Below are 19,992 nucleotides of genomic sequence, written 5' to 3'. Positions count from 1 at the left end.
TATTGCCAAATTCAGACTTAAATTGAAGAAAGTAAGGAAAACCACTATACCATTCAGGTATGACCTAAATCAAATCCTTTATGATTATACAGTAGAAATGACAAATAGATTCAAGGTATTAGATCTGATAGAGTGCCTGAAGAACTATGGATGGAGATTAGTGACAAGAGGCAGAGATCAAGACCATCCCCAAGAAAAAGAAAGGCAAAATCGTTATCTGAGGAGGCCTTACAAATAGCTGAGAAGAGAAGAGAGGCTAAAGGCAAAGGAGAAAAGGAAAGATATACCCATTTGAATGCAGAGTTCCAAAGAATACCAAGGAGAGATAAGAAAGCCTTCCTCAGCCATCAGTGCAAAGAAATAGAGGAAAACAACAAAAGAGAAAACAACAAAGACTAGAGATCTCTCTAAGAAAATGAGAGATCCCAAGGGAACATTTCATGCAAAGATGGGCTCAATAAAGGACAGAAACAGTATGGTCCTAACAGAAGCAGGGGATATTAAGAAGAGGTGGCAAGAACACACGGAAGAACTGTACAAAAAAGATCTTCATCACGCAGATAACCAAGATGGTGTAATCACTCACCTAGAGCCAGACATCCTGGAATGTGAAGTCAAGTGGGCCTTAAGAAGCATCACTATGAACAAAGCTAGTGGAGGTGATGGAATTCCAGTTGAGCTATTTCAAATCCTAAAAGATGATGCTGTGAAAGTGTGGCACTCAATATGTCAGCAAATTTGGAAAACTCAGCAGCGGCCACAGGACTGGAAAAGGTCAGTTTTCATTCCAAATCCAAAGAAAGGCGATGCCAAAGAATGTTCAAACTATTGCACAACTGTACTCATCTCACACGCTAGCAGAGTAATGCTCAAAATTCTCCAAACCAGGCTTCAACAGTACATGAACCGTGAACTGGTTCAAGCTGGATTTAGAAAAGGCAGAGGAACCAGAGATCAAATTGCTAACATCCGTAAGATCATCAAAAAAGCAAGAGAGTTCCAGAACAACATCTACTTCTGCTTTATTGACTATGCCAAAGACTTTGATTGTGTGGATCACAACAAACTGTGGAAAATTCTGAAAGAGATGGGAATACCAGACCACCTGACCTGCCTCCTGAGAAATCTGTATGCAGGTCAGGAAGCAACAGTTAGAACTGTGCATGGAACAGCAGACTGGTTCCAAATCGGGAAGGGAATACGTCAAGGCTGTATATTGTCACCCTGCTAATTTAACTTATAAGCAGAGTACATATTGCAAAATGCTGGGCTGGATGAAGCACAAGCTGCAATGAAGATTGCTGGGAGAAATAGCAATAACCTCAGACATGCAGATGACACCACCCTTATGGCGGAAAGTGAAGAAGAACTAAGGAGCCTCTTAATGAAAGTAAAAGAGAAGAGTGAAAAAGCTGACTTAAAACTCAACATTCAGAAAGCTAAGATCATGGTATCCGGTCCCATTAGTTCATGGCAAATAGATGGGGAAACAATGGAAATGGTGACAGACTCTATTTACTTGACTCTAAAATCACTGCAGATAATAACTGCAGCCATGAAATCAAAAGACACTTGCTCCTTAGAAGAAAAGTTATGACCAACCTAGACAGCATATTAAAAAGCAGAGACGTTACTTTGCCAACAAAGGTCCGTCTAGTCAAAGCTTTGGTTTTTTCAGTAGTCATGTATGGATGTGAGAGTTGGACAATAAAGAAAGCTGAGGGCCGAAGAATGACTTGATGGCCATGATTTTGAGTAAACTCCAGGAGTTGGTGATGGATAGGGAAGCCTGGCATGTTGCAGTCCAGGGGATCACAAAGAGTCGGACATGACTGAGCAATTGAACTGAATTGAACTGAAATAGATATAACGATTTCAAAAAAGTGCTATTTAAAATAGGAATCAAAGGTGATAAGCTATTTGAAATAACCATTAGCTCAACCCATCTAATCTATTAATCTACACACAATAACATTATCGCTTCAAATCCGGAGGCCCTGGCAGCTCTATGTTTGAGAAATAACACTTTACTTCTAAAGTAAAGGCACTGAACATTATTCCAGCTGTGACAATTAATTTGTGATCTGGATACTTAGCCCAAGTTCAAGCCAGAGGGACAAGTAATTTAGAAAGCTAACTGTCATTTATTGTTAACTTTGCCCACAATACCCACTTCCCTTAAAATATCCCAACGGTTGATATTCAAGATGACCACAGAAGATTATAGGTGTGCTGCTACTTTCTAATTGGCCGTCAGCTTGACAGAAACCTACCCCTAGCACTTTTGAGATTAAAAGTTAACACTGCCTCTTAGTACCAACTGTTACTACAGTAACAAGGGAGCTCAAATAAAAGTCCATTAAGAGCAACAAAATTAAGAAAGAATTACATTAAATATCTATGACTGTTTCTATTAAACAGGTCTAAATAACCAAGTCATTCCAATAAATAATTATGGTAGCACTGTAATATTTGTTTCCTAGCCTCCTGAATCAGCTGTGTCCAGTCCTAAAAGGTTTGATCCTTTGCAGAGTTAAGAGGGAGAATTAGATCTATGTCATACATATAATTTGATCACCAAGAACAGCACGGAAGGTCCCTCTATAACACTAACAGGAATATATCCTGCTAGAAACTGGGGACTTGCAGAAATGAGAACAATAAATTCCTGTGGACAGATCCTGAGACTGTGCAGGCCTGTCCCTGCTCCTTGCACTCGGACACTGGGCGTTCACAGTGGAATACCACAAGGAGGGGACCCCACCATGAAGTCATTCAGCGCCTCGCACACAATCTATTTCTTCAATCAGGCTTTTTTAGAAACTGGCGCTTACATATAAAGAGATAGCCAAAGGCTCAGAGATATTTAAAAAAAAGCCTCTAATATCAAAAACAGAAAACAAGGAGAAAAAAAAGGAACTCAGACGAAACAGAAACTGTGCATAGAAATTAAAATCTTGAGGTAGAGGATTATCCTTAATATCATGAAAGACACAAGGGAAAAAAAAGACTATATCCATGAAACAAAAAAGCAGGATGCCAGCAAAATTGAATATTCGAAAAGTAAAAAAGAACTACTGGAAATTAGAAACTAGGATAGCAAAAATATTGTAAAGGTATTCAATAGGTGAAAAGGTACTTAATATCATTAGTCATCAAGGAAATACGAACTAAAACCACAATAACATATCACTACAAATCCACCAGAATGACTGAAATGAAAAGGACTGCCAAGTCTTGGTACACGCGCTCTGGGGCAAGTCAGCTGTCAGATCACATAGATGCTCAAGCAGCTTCATGGTGAGGAACTGAGGCTTCCTGTCCACGGCCATGTGAGTGAGTTATTTTGGAAGAGGGTCTTCCAGTTGAATCAGGCCTCCAGACAACCATGGTGTCTGCTGGCATTCCGACGGCAACCACATGAGGGACTCAGGGCTGGGGTCACCTGGCTAAGCAGCTCCCAAATTCCTGACCCACAGGAAAACTGGCAGTGTCTACCAGAGCTAAACAGAGCTACTCCTTAGAACCCAGCTTTTAACTCCAAGGTACACAGACAACAGAAATGTATACATATACACAACAAAAGACACGATATCACTCAAATCAGAAACAAGCTCAATGTCCATCAACAACAGAATGAAGAAACAGCAGTAATTCATACAAGAGAATACTGCACAGTGATAAACAAGCATGAACTACTGCGACATGCAGCAACAACAGTGTGATATTGAGATAAAGACACTAGATATAGAAGAGCATATTACATAGAGGTCAAACCCAAACAAAATCCGACCAGGGTTAAAAGGCAGGACAGACTTGAGGAGGCAAGTGGTAACTGGGAGGCAGCACAAGCGGGTCTTTCAGGGTACAGGTGATGCTCTATTTCTCCACCTGTGTGTCCAAATGGGAGTCACTTTATAAAAATTCAGTGAGCTCCACACTTAGGACACATACACTTTTTCATGTACATGCTGCACTTCAGTAGAAGTTTATTTTAAAATGGTAATTAGAATCGGAAGACAGAGCTCCAGACATCTCCCCACAAGGAGAGCAAGAACACAAAAAAGAAGAAAAGAGAAGGGCGGAAAAGAGATGAAAACTGGACCTGTCCAGGAGGCTGAATACCCAGAGAGTAGGATTTTTTCAGAAACAGAGAACCAAGAATATTGAAGAGAAATAATCAAAGTAATTCAAGAAAAATTCAAGAAGAGCAATGTCTTGAGTTGTCTGACTGATATCAAGGGTCTACTATTTGTACAACCAAAAGAGATGAAAGCCGCATGGCTACGAAGCACCTCATCTAAGCTGTCTCAAGGTATTCATCAGCAGATCTTCACATGATCTGTCAACAGCAACAGCGCACGGCTGGTACTGGTCACAAGAGACAGCATCCCCTCACCTGCTTCTTCCTCTCATCCACCCTCCTCCACCTCAGACAAATTGCCATATTAAAAAAAAAAAATGCTTCTTCTCAATGCTGTTTATTTCAAAGAGTTTGAAGGTGAATCCCCAACTAGGTTGCATGCCTGATGGGATGTCAGCAAACAGGAGCGGGTAACAGATGGTCTCTGTGGTGACCGTGGGTTGGGTTTTCTATCCTGGGGGGCTCACTGCCCCCACTGATCTGCTCTGACATCGCCAAAACGTTGAACACAGCTCAGGGGAACGTGGGTTCAGAGGCCCAAAGAACTAGACATCCTTGGAGTACAATCACAATGAAAGAGAAACAACAAACAACATCACTAATGAAAGTGGAATTTTTAGAACAGGCAAACCTCAAGTTATAATATGTACTAGTCTCTATACTAACATAAGATAAAATATTAAAAATATGAAGTCAGATTATGTGGAACATTAAATATGAAAAACGTAACAGATGGGATAAATACCCTTGAAGAACAAATTAACCAAGCTTGAAAAATAAACTTAGGCATTCTCCCAGAGGTCAGCATAAAAGGCTGAACACGAAAAAGACATAGAGATAACATGTTTAAAGAAACAGTCAGTCATTTAAAGAATGCACACATATTTCAACTAAAGGTCTCTTTGCCATACAGTTTAGATAGAGATAACCTATATGCAGACACACCATGGTGGTATTTAAGAAAGACAAGGGGAAATTCTAGAAACTTCCAAAGGCAAAGAATAAACAAATGACAAATGGATAAGATCAACCTCAAATTTGCAAAAGATACAGGGATTCAATGAGAGAGTATAGTAATTCTAGTAAAATACTGAAGAAGGGACTCCCCTGGTGGTCCCCTGGTTAAGACTCCACACTTCCACTGCAGGGGCTTGGGCTCAGTTCCTGGTCAGGGAACTAAGATCCCACATGTCATGCCAGGGGGGGAAAAATAATTTAAAAAATTTTTAAATATTGAAGAAAAAAACTTCAACCTGGAATTTTTAAACATCCAAATTATTAAAAAGTGAGCAAATCAAAAAATCTTTATGTACATAAGGACTCAAAGCTCTGCCACACACACTGTGAAAATGCTTATGAAAAGATTACTCCACTAAGAACTAAGGGGGAACTACAGAACGCTGGAGTTAAGGGCGATCAGAAAGGAGAGACAAATTCACAACAAGAGTACTCAACATTCCTCGTTCTGTAGCTGATAAAGCAAGAGAACAGAGAACCACTTGGGATACAGAAGACATAAAAACGCACATCAACCAATGACCAAATTGACATTCACAGAAGATACCACCCACTATAACATCAGAATACACCCATTTTTAAAGTGCATTTGGAGTATTCAGCAAGGGGGACCAAGAAACAAGCTTCAACAAACTTAAAGGAACTGGAATCGTACAAAGTAGTTTCTCTGACTACACAGAATTAAATTAGCATTCAATACCAGAAAAATATTTGGAAAAATCCTGTAAATTAAAAACTTTTTTTGAATAATCCATGAATCAAAGAAGTCCCAGGGAATGTTGGGAATTGAACGAAAATAAAAACAACATAAAACTTGTGGGATGCAGCTAAAGCCGTGCATAAAGAGAAACGTATAGCACTGAACACATATAATACTAAATATTAGAAAAGCAAGGTCTCACTCAATGATCCAGGTTTCTATTTTAAGAAACTAGATAATGAGTATCAAATTAACTCCAGGGTAAGCAGAAGGAAGGCAGTAACAATGATAGGAGTAAAAATCTATGACACCGAAAAGAGAAAGTAGAGAAAAATCACTGAAACTTTTCTTTTCTTGTAAAGACTTCATTCTTTCTCAGTTCAGTCCAGTCCCTCAGTGGTGTCCGACTCTTTGCAACCCCATGGACTGCAGCACACCAGGTCTCCCTGTCCATCACCAACTCCTGGAGTTTACTTGAACTCCGGTGATGCCATCCAAGCATCTCATCCTCTATCGTCCTCTTCTCCTCCTGCCCTCAATCCTTCCCAGCATCAGGGTCTTTTCCAATGAGTCAGTTCTTCGCATCAGGTGACCAAAGTATTGGAGTTTCAACTTCAGCATCAGTCCTTCCAATGAATATTCAGGACTGATTTCCTTTAGGATGGACTGGTTGGATGTCCTTGCAGTCCAAGGGACTCTCAAGAGTCTTCTCCAACACCACATTCAAAAGCATCAGTTCTTAGGTGCTCAGCTTTCTTTACAGTCCAACTCTCACATCCATACACGACCACTGGAAAAACCATAGCCTTGACTACACGGACCTTTGTTGGCAAAGTAATGTCTCTGCTTTTTAATACGCTGTTTAGGTTGGTCATAACTTTCCTTCCAAGGAGCAAGTGTCTTTTAATTCCATGACTGCAGTCACCATCTGCACTGATTTTGGAGCCCCCAAATATAAAGTCTCTCACTGTTTCCACTGTTTTCCCATCTATTTGCCATGAAGTGATGGGACCAGATGCCACGATCTTAGTAGTTTTCTGAATGTTGAGTTTTAAGCCAGCTTTTTCACTTTTCTCTTTCACTTTCATCAAGAGGCTCTTTAGTTCTTCTTCGCTTTCTGCCATCTTTAGAGTTGTTAATAGGTAAAAGAAAATGAGTTCATAGAGGGATTTTTTAAAATCCTATCAATACAGAAACTTCCAGGCCCAGATGGCTTCACTGGCAAAATTTATCAAATATTAGGGGAAAAAAACATACTAATTCTACACAAACATTTCAAGCAAATGGGCAGAAGACGTCCCAGACCAGCATTACCTTCATACCAAAAACCAAAGACATTATAAGGAGTGAAAATTATAGACCAATGTCACACATGAATATACACAAAAAATTCTCAACAAAACATCAGCAAATCAAATCTAGAAATATATAAAAGGGAGAGTACATCAAATGGAGTTCATCACAGGAATGTAAGGTTGATTCAACATTCAAAAATAAATGTAATTCACCATAAAGCAGTCTAAATAAGAAAACCATAGACCACATCAATAGATAGAAAAAAACTATGACAAAATTCAGTCTATTTATGATTAAAAAAAAAATTCTAGGCAATTGATAAACTAAAAGAGATTTCCTAAATGGGAAAACTTAAACTATAAAATTTCTACAAAAGGAAGAAAAACATCTCTATACTCATGGATGAGAGAAAGATTTCTTAGAAAGGATACAATAAATATGAGTTGTTTAAAAAAAAACTGACAGTCTAGATATCATCAAAATTTATAACTATGCTCCTCAAAGTTCACTATTCAGAAAATGAAAAAACAAGCAAGACTGGGAGAAAATATTGCAAAATACACATCTGATAAAGAACCTGCATCTGAAACCCAAAGGCCTCTCATAACTCAGTAATAAGAAAACAACCCAATTTAAAAAGGAAGGGGGCAAGATTTGAAAGAAGATGGATTAATAATACACAAGCACATGAAAAAATATTCAACACAGGGAAATGCAAACTAAAATGACAGTAATTGTAACAGATTTCATCCACTGGAATGACTAAAAACTTGCTTTAAAAATTAATACACTAAATGACCCCAGGATGGGTATTAACTAGAATTTTCATACATTGCTAATCAGAGCACAAAATGTTACAGATACTTAACAAAACAGTTTGGCGGTTCCTTAAAAAGTAAAACATATACTTACCATGCCACCTAGAAAAATAAACAATCAATAAATAAGAGAGTTCAATATAGTTGCCAAATCCAAGATCAACTTATAAAAATCACTGACAGTTCTCTACTCCAGCAATAAAATAGCTACATTTGGGAAACATAATACATAAACACAACATCATTCACCATAACAAAAACAAAAACCTAGGACTACAAAAGATCTAGAAGAGAAAAATTTTTAAATCAATTAAACAACACGGATGTTACAAATAAATGGAGAGATCCTTTATGCTCTTGGATTGGAAAACTGGATAAAGGTATCAGTTCTCTCCCAAATCAAACTATAAAAGCAATACTGTATCAAATTCCAGCTGAATTTAAGATAACTGATTAACTTACTCTAAAATTTATATGGAAGAATAAAAGTACATGTGTAGTTAGGGTAATTTTGCAATAGCTGAACAAAAAGTTGCTTGTTCCACTAAAAAGCAAAATAACTTAAAGATATTAGAGTATGGGGCACACGGACATATAAAGAGACCAATGGCATACAATAGAGCACACAGAAGAACACACACACACACACACACACACACACATATTTCTGCTCCTGGATTAACACACCAAAGAGAGGTCCACTGGAATCACATAAGTGTGAGTGAAGATACAGATAAAATAAGATGACCATGAGTTGACCATTGCTGGAGCTGGGTGATGTTGAAACTGAGTTCCTTATAGTGCTTTCTACACTTTTTTATGTGCTTAAAACTTTCCGTATAATAATCCCAAATATCTGAATAAAAACAGAAGTAACGGCACGCGCTGCTCCAGTGATCCCCAAGGTAGGTACTAGACACACGCCCCTGGTGTTGGGGCTGAATTTTCAGGCCTAAGACAGACGACATGGCCCCAAGCTGCTCAGGCAAGAAGACCTGGGACTGAGCACAGATGCGAAAAGACCTGTACTTTTTACAGAGAAGACTAAAAATATTCCATTCAGTCTGAGAAAGCGGTTATGACATTTAGCTTACACGAAAGGCCTTGGGAAAAAAAACAATAAACAATCCCAACAACTAATCACAATGAAAGGCCAATATCATACCTGAATTTGTGGTCTAGATTTACCCTGCTTAAATGGCTTGGGAACTCCAACGTAAGAAAATAACATAAAAGCTATTCCAAGACAACAAAAACCCCTGGGGATCCAGCAAAAGGAAGCACAAAGTCCTCCTGCAGAAATGCTTTCATGAGCTAGGGCACGAGGGGGCTCCAGCAGCAAACAAAACCCACGGAAAATGAGTTCACAATGAAAAATCACAAACTGCAAAACACAGCAACAGACTGCCCGAAGGGAGAATTTGATAAGATGAGAACTAGAAGCAACAGAACAATGTGCAAACACGCAAAACTATTACACGTGCTTTTAAAGGAACAGGAACCATTTTTTACAAAAAACAAACAAACAAACCCAATACTATAGGCCAATATGCCTCCATCTTCCAAAAACTCATGAATGGCTCCCATCACCCTCTAAGTAAAAGCTGAAGTCGGTACAAAGACCTGTAAAGCCTGGTGACCTCTCTTACCTCCCCGACTTCACCTCCTACAATTCCCTGCCCTCGGCTCCCTCTGCTCCGGCTACACAGATGCCCAAGTCAGGTGTCCACCTGAGGACCCTCATGCTGGCAGTTCCCTGCACCTGGATACAAGCCCTCCCACCCACCCCGCATCACGTGGCTCTCCCCTGGACCCCCGTTCAACTGCCACCCATCCACTGAGGCCTTTACTGACCATACTGCTGAAAACTGCAACCCTGCTTATACCCTGGTATTCATTTTCCCGCCGGCCAGCTGGCTGATTTGTTTTTACACAGCATATATCAGCATCTGACATATGATGTATTCTATTATCTTGCTTACTGCCTTCTATCCCAGATTATAACATAAAGTCAATGAGAAAGACTTGTATCTGTTTTGATCAGTGCAGGATCGTCAGAGCCCAAAACACATACTATCTACCACAAAGCAGGTTCTCAATAAATATGTGTTGAACGAAGAGATGGGGAAATCAGAGGAAGTGGACCGTTCTTGTAAGACATGAAGCAGAATTCTCATTCACTCATGCATGCGCAAATGCACCCTCAAACACGACTTGGTCGTTAACCTTATACAAGGGAGTGTCAAGGTATTCTTTTCCTTACTGTGCAAATTCCTCCTTCACATCCTAAAAAATGACTACAACTGACTTTTCAAAGAATAACTTACATAAAACATCAGTACACTTTCTAAGGTATTAAAAGTACACAGTATAGTAAAAAGCACCCTTCATAGTTCAGCTTCCTGTTCCTTATTTTTATCTTTCCTGAGAAGTCATATGTATGTCCACACCATCAATTTCTACATACATAGAAACTATATAGTTTTTCTTAAGTACAAACTCTTACCTCCTACTTCTTCAGTTCATGAGCTTTGAGAATATTATACTTGTTGTTGATACCTATACCCTTGGATATTAATACAGAAATGCTAGCATCCATCACTCCATTCTGTGCCCAAGAATCAGCTAAGATCCACTCTTTAGGAAGACAAAAGCTGATTATTTTAACAATTGCATGCGTGCTCAGTCGGGTCTGACTCTTCGCAACCCTATGGACTGTAGCCCGCCAGGTTCCTCGTCCATGGGATTCTCCAGGCAAGAATACTGGAGTGGGTTATCACTTCCTCCTCCAGGGGAGCTTTCCAACCCAGAGACTGAAATCACATCTCCGGCGTCTCCTGCATTGGCAGGTGGATTCTTTACCACTGAGCCACCTAGGAAGCCAATGACTATTACGTGGCATCATATTATCACCTCTGCTAAATTCCAAGTGTCTTCTTATTAGTATTTACACACATGTGCGTTCTGATAAAAATATAGTTTGTGGCTCATAAAAGACTTCAGAGATACAAAACATAAAATAGTATGACTACATCCTTTTGACAAAAATCTCTCCTTATAATTCACTTTGTTTATCCCAGATGACAGTATGTTTTTTTCCTTAAGATAAGTATTGGGGCCAAGAAGGGTATTACTTCACCTTGAATAGTTATAAACTTGGAATTGTGCAATTTTGAGCCCACTCATAATCAGAACCTAAAATTATTCTTATGTTTTTATCATAGGACTTTCACAATTGTTATACCAATAGTGTCTGAAATTACGTGCCATGTAATTTACTAATAAATAAAACACATATACATAATACCATTTTAAAATTCTGACTACAGTATATAGGCTCTGAAGATAGTCAGAGGTTATCCAAACTGCTCAAGTCGTTTGTATAAACTATAAAATCTCTCTCGTATTTTTTGATTACAAAACGATTTCACAATCTGAGCCCCATCACACCTTTGGAGAAGGCGATGGCACCCCACTCCAGTACTCTTGCCTAGAAAATCCCATGGATGGAGGAGCCCGGTAGGCTGCAGTCCATGGGGTCACGAAGAGTTGGACACGACGGAGCGACTTTACTTTCACTTTTCACTTTCATGCATTGGAGAAGGCAATGGCAACCCACTCCAGTGTTCTTGCCTGGAGAATCCCAGGGATGGGGGAACCTGGTGGGCTGCCGTCTATGGGGTCGCACAGAGTCCGACACGACTGATGCGACTTGGCAGCAGCAGAGTAGATGCATCAGGTTATGCCTAACACTGCCATCTAATGGTTCACAATGTGACTGCAGGCAAAGCCAATCAAACTGCCGATGTGCTGCTCTCTCTCAGAAAGGGGAAAATATCCCTCACAAGGAAGCTTAAATAGTTCATACTAAAGTTCTGTAAGAACTGCTAGTAATATGTGAAAAATATAAATCACTCTGAATATTTTATTTTGCAAATGTTTCAAAGATGTCACCCGACCAACTCACTATTTAGGTCTTGTCATCTGACGTTTAACTTGATTAAAATTGATTAAAAATAATTATTAAGATTATTTTTCACTCTGGTTCTCCTTAAGTATTTATAAAGTATTTTCTGGAAATACTTCAAAAATATAAAAATATTCTTTGTTCATGAGCAAAATCAATCATTTAGATTATACAGAAAAACTCATTTTACAAATAGCTTATTTCACTAGCACAAGAACCTACCGCAGGGAATTATGTCCTTGTCATATTTATTGAGTAAAATTGACATAAAAGATTAGTTTCAGGTGTACAACATAATGATTCAGGACGTGTATGTATTGCAAAATGATGCTCACAGTAAGTCTAGTTAACATTCTTCACTGTTTACAAAGTCACAAAACTTTTTTCTTGTGATGAGGTCGTTTGTGTTGTTTTTTTCTCTAGCTAGATTACAGTTTATTATAAGAGGACATATTGTAAGAGGACATAACTCTTTGTTACTGAGAAGACAGGAGGACAAGGTCACTCTGCATGTGTGTACACAGCACGTTTTCTTTATCTCCTCACCCACTGATGGATGCATGTATCTTTGTTACTGAGAGGACAGGACAAGGTCACTCTGCGTGTGTACACAGCACATTTTCTTTATCCCCTCACCCACTGATGGACACATGTATCTTTGTTATTGAGAGGACAGGACAAGGTCACTCTGTGTGTGTACACAGCACATTTTCTTTATCCCCTCACCCACTGATGGACGCATGCATCTTTGTTATTGAGAGGACAGGAGGACAAGGTTGCTCTGTGTGTGTGTGTGTGTGTACACACCATGCTTGCCTTATCCATTCACACACTGATGATGCGCATGTATTTGTTACTGAGAGGACAGGACAAGGTCACTCTGCGTGTGTGTACACATTCTTTATCCGTTCACCCACTGAAGACCAGTCAGATGGAAGAGATGCATGGGGCAAGACACAGCGAAAGGATGCGGAGCTCCGCACTGTCTCCAAGCCGGCCAGCCACTCTGCACTCTCCCTCAGTCTCCGTGTGGCCACCAGTCCTGGACGCCTGATGAGAACTTTGAAGACCTACTCCTTTAGTAACTTTCAAATACGCAATACAGGAGTATGAACTACGGTCACTGCACTGCACACTGAATCCCAGGAATTGTTTTATACCCTTCGATCCCCTTCACCCATTTTGCCACCCGCCCCCACCCCCACCTCCAGCAGTCTGTTCTCTGTATCTATGAGCTATGTTTTTAAGATTTCACATATAAGTGAGAACATGCACTATTTGTCTTTCTCTGTCTGACTTACTTCACTTGATGTAACACCTTCCAAGTCTGCTGCAAATGACAGCACTTCCTTCTTTTTATAAAGCTGGGTAAATATTCCAGGGGGTGGGTGTGTGTGTGTGTGTGTACACACCACACTTTCTTTATCCATTCACCCACTGATGGACACGTATATCTTTGTTGCTGAGAGGAAAGGACAAGGTCACTCTGTGTGTTGTGTGTGTGTGTGTGTGTGTGTACACAGCATGCTTTCTTTATCCATTCACCCCTCACGGATGCATATACTTTGTTACTGAGAGGACAGGAGGACAAGGTCGCTGGATACTGCTAGGCTGCAGAGATCCTCATGGGAAACGCCTGTCCCTCTGCTGGACTCCTATTAACGTCTCCAGGTCTCCAAGCCAACCAGTGGATCCCACCGCAAAGAAGATACAGGAGCAGAGACGCTCAGAGTTTCAAGGGCTTTCGTGGGAATTTCACTCCTGCCACCTACCCAACATGTGGGTTTCCTGGACATCCCTGCCTGCTGCTTTTCCAGCCTCTGCTTGAGAGTCTTCGTGTCGGCAAGTCAGCACCTCCCACGGGAGTCACTTTGCCTGGAGACAGACGGTGCCTCCGAGCTAGCCCTTACCAAGCCCAGTAACTTCCAGCAGCATCTCTGTAGGCTCATCGTCACCCACCCTTGGCTGTGCCCTACGTGCTCCATTAAACTCCTCTTTCCTCGAGCAGCCTCTCTGACAGCTGAAGCCTGTTCTGCCCTTCTCCTCTCCAGGATCAGCACAGCCTGTGTCCACAGTTGCCCCTCCCGTCCTGACGCAGACAGGGACCGCCAGGGCTGTGCATGTTGTCTGACTACCTACACCATCCACAAGCATGTCCGGGTCTGCCGGCAGGCACGGCGCAGCGCCGTCTCATGGGCTTTGTGACCCCATGGACTGTAGCCTGCCAGGCTCCTCTTCCGTGGGATTTCCCAGGCGAGAAGACTGGGGTGGGTTGCCATTTCCTCCTGCAGGGGTTCTTTCTGACCCAGGGATCGAACCTGCATCTCCTGCACTGCAGGCGGGTTTTTTACCACGGAGCCACCACTGGATTTTCTCTGCTCTGCTATTCTTAACATATCTCCCGAAGCTTTTGTAATTTGCAAATTTCATGAGCAAACATGCTCTTATTTTCAAAGCAATCATTGATATATATTTATCAGGCTAAGCAGGGAATGAGAACACTACAGAAAGGTAAATGCTGTTCTTTCATTTTCGTATTATTACAATAATACAGGTAATTTCCAGAGTGTAAGAGAGAAGCACTTGCAAGTGTAAGGCTCTGTGTGAGCCAACTCTGGGATACGGCTTGCTTCTGCTCATCAGCTTTTACACCCTGCTAGATGAAGGAAAGGCATTGAGGACTGGAGACAAATACTGGTCAGATTAAGTCACTAGGGAAAGTCTCTGAAGGACAAATGGAGGAAAATCTACCCTACCCTAGCTTAACATTAAAATTTTTAAAGCTTTTCAATTCATCCTTATCATGAGAATATGATAACTGGGTGGACCTAAAACTATGCCAAAAACATTGTCTTACATCAAAGGTCGCAAGCAGAGTTAAGAAGGCAGTCTATGGAATAAAAGAAAATATTTGCAAATCATATTATCTGGTAAAGGATTATACCCAGAAAATATAAAGAACTCCTAGAAGTTAATAACAACAAAAAAACTGATTAAAAATGGACATAGGACTTGAATTTCTGCAAAGAAGGTGTACAAATGAGCAATAAGCACATGAAAAGATCTCAATATCAATAATCATCAGGAAACAGAATCAAAACCTCAATGAGATACCACCTCAAATCCATCAGGATGGCTACTATCAAAACAAAACAAAACAGAAAATAAACGTTGGCAAAGACGTGGAGAAATTGGAACCCTTGTGCATTGCGGCTGGGAATGGAAAATGGAATGGCTGCTATGGAAAATAGTATGGTGGTTCCTTAAAAAATTAAAAATAGCATTGCCACATGATCCAGCATTTCACTTCCAGATGTATACCCAAAAGAACTGAAGCAGGGTCTCAAAGAGACATCTGTACTCCCATTAGTCACAAGAGCCAAAACATGGAAGCACGCCAAGTATCCATTACCAGATGAGTGGATACATAACACGTAATACATCCATACCGCTACTGCTAAGTCACTTCAGTCGTGTCCGACTCTGTGCGACCCCATGGACGGCAGCCCACCGTCCCTGGGATTCTCCAGGCAAGAACACTGGAGTGGGTTGCCATTTCCTTCTCCAATGCGTGAAAGTGAAAAGTGAAAGTGAAGTCGCTCAGTCGTGTCCAACTCTTCGCGACCCCATGGACTGCAGTCCACCAGGCTCCTCCGCCCATGGGATTTTCCAGGCAAGAGTACTGGAGTGGGGTGCCATTGCCTTCTCCGACAGTGCTTACTACACACCAAGAAAAAAGCAAAGCACTAGTCAGAAGAGGGGTGGGAGGGGAAGGGGGTGCCTCAGAGAGGTTGTAAGGACACAGAGTCTAACAGAGGGCAATACTCACAGGAAAACAAAAGGATACAGCAAACTGAGACAAAAACCCAACAGCCGCATTCACTCATTTGATTTATTCTTTATCAATGCTGCATTACCCAGTAGGCAGAATGACCCAGAATTTACGGCAAACATACACACACAATCAAAGTAATTATCGTGGAATAGAACAAATCAGAACTTTGTCACAATAGTTTATCAATTAAAATAATTAAAGAAATTAAATTTAATTTTAAAACTCTGATTTTCCTACACTCATCTCACTGGGGCCTCATTTTCTTTATATGTTTATAATATCTGCCTGGCAGGTAAAGACTTAATAATGGTAGATAATCTCATATTACTGAGCCCTTAAAATAGTCCACGGATAGCCAGATGCTGAACTTTAGGGACAAATAAAACTCTGTTGCCATTCACTTGCTAAGTCATGTCCAACTCTTTCTGACTCCATGGACTGTAGCACATCAGGATCCTCTGTCCTCCACTATATCCCAAGGTTAGCTCAAATTCATGTACTGAGTTAGTGATGCTATCTAACCATCTCATCCTCTGCCACCCTCTTCTCCCAGGATCAGGGTCTTTTCCAATGAGTTGGCTGTTCGCATCAGGTGGCCAAAGTATTCGAGCTTCAGCATCAGTCCTTTCAATGAATAAAGTGAAAGTGAAAGTTGCTCAGTCATGTCCGACCCTTTGCAACCCCTATGGACTATACAGTCCATGGAATTCTCCAGGTCAGAATACTGGAATAGGTAGCCTTTCCTTTCTCCAGGAAAAGAAATACATCCATATAACTGAATATTCAGTTCAGTTCAGTCGCTCAGTTGTGTCCGACTCTCTGTGACCCCATGAATCGCAGCACGCCAGGCCTCCCTGTCCATCACCAACTCCCGGAGTTCACTCAAACTCATGTCCATTGAGTCAGTGATGCCATCCAGCCATCTCATCCTCTGTCATCCCCTTCTCCTCCTGCTCCTAGGCCCTCCCAGCATCAGAGTCTTTTCCAATGAGTCAACTCTTCGCATGAGGTGGCAAAAGTACTGGAGTTTCAGCTTTAGCATCAGTCCTTCCAAAGAATACCCAGGACTGATTTCCTTTAGAATGGACTGGTTGGATCTCCTTGTAGTCCGATGGACTCTCAAGAGTCTTCTCCAACACCACAGTTCAAAAGCATCAACTCTTCAGTGCTCAGCTTTCTTCACAGTCCAACTCTCACATCCATACATGACCACAGGAAAAACCATAGCCTTGACTAGACGGACCTTTGTTGGCAAGGTAAAATGTCTCTGCTTTTGAATATGCTATCTAGGTTGGTCATAACTTTCCTTCCGAGGAGTAAGCGTCTTTTAATTTCATGGCTGCAGTCACCATCTGCAGTGATTTTGGAGCCCAAAAAAATAAAGTCTGACACTGTTTCCACTGTTTCCCCATTCTATTTCCCATGAAGTGATGGGACCGGATGCCATGATCTTCGTTTTCTGAATGTTGAGCTTTAAGCCAATTTTTTCACTCTCCACTTTCACTTTCATCAAGAGGCTTTTGAGTTCCTCTTCACTTTCTGCCATAAGGGTGGTGTCATCTGCATATCTGAGGTTATTAATATTTCTCCCGGAAATCTTGATTTCAGCTTGTGTTTTAGAAAAGGCAGAGGAACCAGAGATCAAATTGCCAACATCCTCTGGATCATGGAAAAAGCAAGAGAGTTCCAGAAAAACATCTATTGCTGCTTTATTGACTATACCAAAGCCTTTGACTGTGTGGATCACAATAAACTGTGGAAAATTCTGAAAGAGATGGGAATACCAGACCACCTGACCTGCCTCTTGAGAAACCTATATGCAGGTCAGGAAGCAACAGTTAGAACTGGACATGGAACAACAGACTGGTTCCAAATAGGAAAAGGAGTACGTCAACTGAATATTACTCATCCTTAAAAAGGAAGAACACTGTGACACATGTTCCAATTCGAATGGACCTTGACAACATTATGCGAAGTGAATTAAGCCAATCACAAAGGATATTCACTTACACGAGGCACAAGAGGAGGTGAATTCACAAAGACAGAGCAGAACGGAAGTGGCCAGGGGCTGGAGGAGCGGTTAAGGAAGCCATTTAACGAGCACGGAGTTTCAGTTTGGGAAGAGGAAAGAAGTTCTGGAGATTGGCTGGGCAACAATGTGAATGTACGTAACACTACTGACTGTAACTTAAAAATGGTTTAGACAGTAAATTTTATGTTGTGTACATTATACCACCATTTAAAATTTTTAAGCCATATCCAATTTGTTCCAAGATCACCTTTACGCCTGACTCTTACTAGCATATGGGGCACAAACAACATTTAAAGTGGAATCTTTTCCAAGTCCTAGCCCAGGAACGCAAAGTCCTATAGAGGACAACAGTTTCCTAAAAACAACAGGATGCTTCCCAGAAAAGATCTCCAAGCCAAAACATTTTAGAGAAATGAGGATATGTCTCCTACATAATGCTGAATAATGTAGGAATACTGATAAATTAACATAGCACACAAAGATCAGTATTATCTTGTACCAAATAAGAGCTTCTGAAAACACTGATTTCAATCTCCCTGAGGCTTCAAATCATGGGAAGAAGAGCGCCATGGCTGGCTGTCACCTGTAGGTGGCAGTGGAGGCAAAGTATTCATGTCAAAGCAGCCTTCAAGGTCAACCAGTATGGGGCAGCAGCAGAACACAGGCAATTCAAGTTCTGCTATACACTGTGAGTGCGTATCTTGCGAAAACACGTCCACCCCAGGGCCTTTTCTCAACCAACTCTATCTCTTGCCTCATTTTTTTTGCTTGATATGTCTTTGTGATTATATCTATTTAGAAATATTATACATTCATTTTGTAGGGACATGGTGGTTTTCTTTCTTACAGAAAAAGAAATACATGCATGCTAGTGAAGTCAGAAAGCCTATTTATTGAGGTCTGTTTTGTGCTAAGCACGGTGCTAGGTGCTCTGAGACATGTGAAGATAGATGGATCAGGTCCTTGTCAACAAGACAGACCCAAAATGTGAATAATAAAGATGAGCGTCCAATCAAGGGGTGAATAACAACACACTTGTGAAAGAGAGAGCGAGCCACAGACACCTCCAACTCCCACCTCTAAAAACAGGCTCCCACAACCCACAAACCTTTTGGTGAGTTTTACTGCCTATGTGTGAATCCCTAAATGTTTTATTTCAGTTTGGCCTACTTTCTGCTGCTGCTGCTGCTGCTGCTAAGTCACTTCAGTTGTGTCCAACTCTGTGCGACCCCATAGACGGCAGCCCACCAGGCTTCCCGTCCCTCGGATTCTCCAGGCCAAGAACACTGGAGTAGGTTGCCATTTCCTTCTCCAATGCATGAAAGTGAAAAGTGAAAGTGAAGTCGCTCAGTCGTGTCCGACTCTTAGCAACCCCACGGACTGCAGCCTACCAGGCTTTGCCATTGCCTTCTCCAGGCCTACTTTCTGAAATTCATACAAATAGAATCGTACAGTATGAATTCCTTTGTCTGGCTTTTCTCGCTTCACACCATATACACTACATTTGTCCATTCTGTTACATGCATCTCCTGTATGATCCATTTTGATTGTGAAAGGCAGAAAACTGTTTACACAACTGATTTATCAACTCTACAGTTGCTGAACATGTGGGTGGTTCCTAATTTGGAGCAATTAGAAATAATGCTCCTATGAACACTCTTATCTATCATCTCCTGGTACACGGGAACATGCATTTCTACCAAGGGGTGGAATCTGAGTCACAGGTGTATGCATCTTCATCTTAGTACTTAATATCCAGCTGTCTGCCAAATTTAAGCTCCCACTGGCCATGCCCAAGAGTTCCTGGTTGCTCCATACCCTCGCCAACACTTCTTATTAGTCTTATTCACTGTGGCCACTTTGGTGTGTGGGTAGTAACATCCTTATGACAATTTCAATTTTTAGTTCCCTGATTACTTATGAGGTTAGGCATACTCACACACGTTTACTGACCATTTGGATACATCCATTCTTGAGTGCTTCAAAGTCTTTGGCTCATTGAATGGCGGCAATCTCCCTTGCAAAATTAAATTTACAGGCTGACAGAATCCAGCTACAAAACCTTTCCTGGGGAATACCAACTCATTGGTGAGAAACAGGGATAGGACAGGAAGTTCTATTTCCTCAGAAGATTTTTTTTGCTACAGATTGAATGACTACTTTGACTATTCTCTACTAAGTAG

At 41.0% G+C, this 19,992-nt stretch overlaps 1 protein-coding gene across 2 annotated transcripts in view; it reads right to left on the bottom strand.

The window, feature by feature from the left end:
• UBAC2 (UBA domain containing 2) overlaps positions 1 to 19,992 on the bottom strand; it is a 170,469-nt gene that overhangs the window by 103,948 nt on the left and 46,529 nt on the right.

This window comes from Bos taurus, chromosome 12 (genome assembly GCF_002263795.3).
Source record: "Bos taurus isolate L1 Dominette 01449 registration number 42190680 breed Hereford chromosome 12, ARS-UCD2.0, whole genome shotgun sequence".
Taxonomy (NCBI): Eukaryota; Metazoa; Chordata; class Mammalia; order Artiodactyla; family Bovidae; genus Bos; species Bos taurus.
The sequence above is the reverse complement of the archived record's forward strand: the minus strand, read 5'-3'. Positions and strand labels throughout refer to the sequence as shown.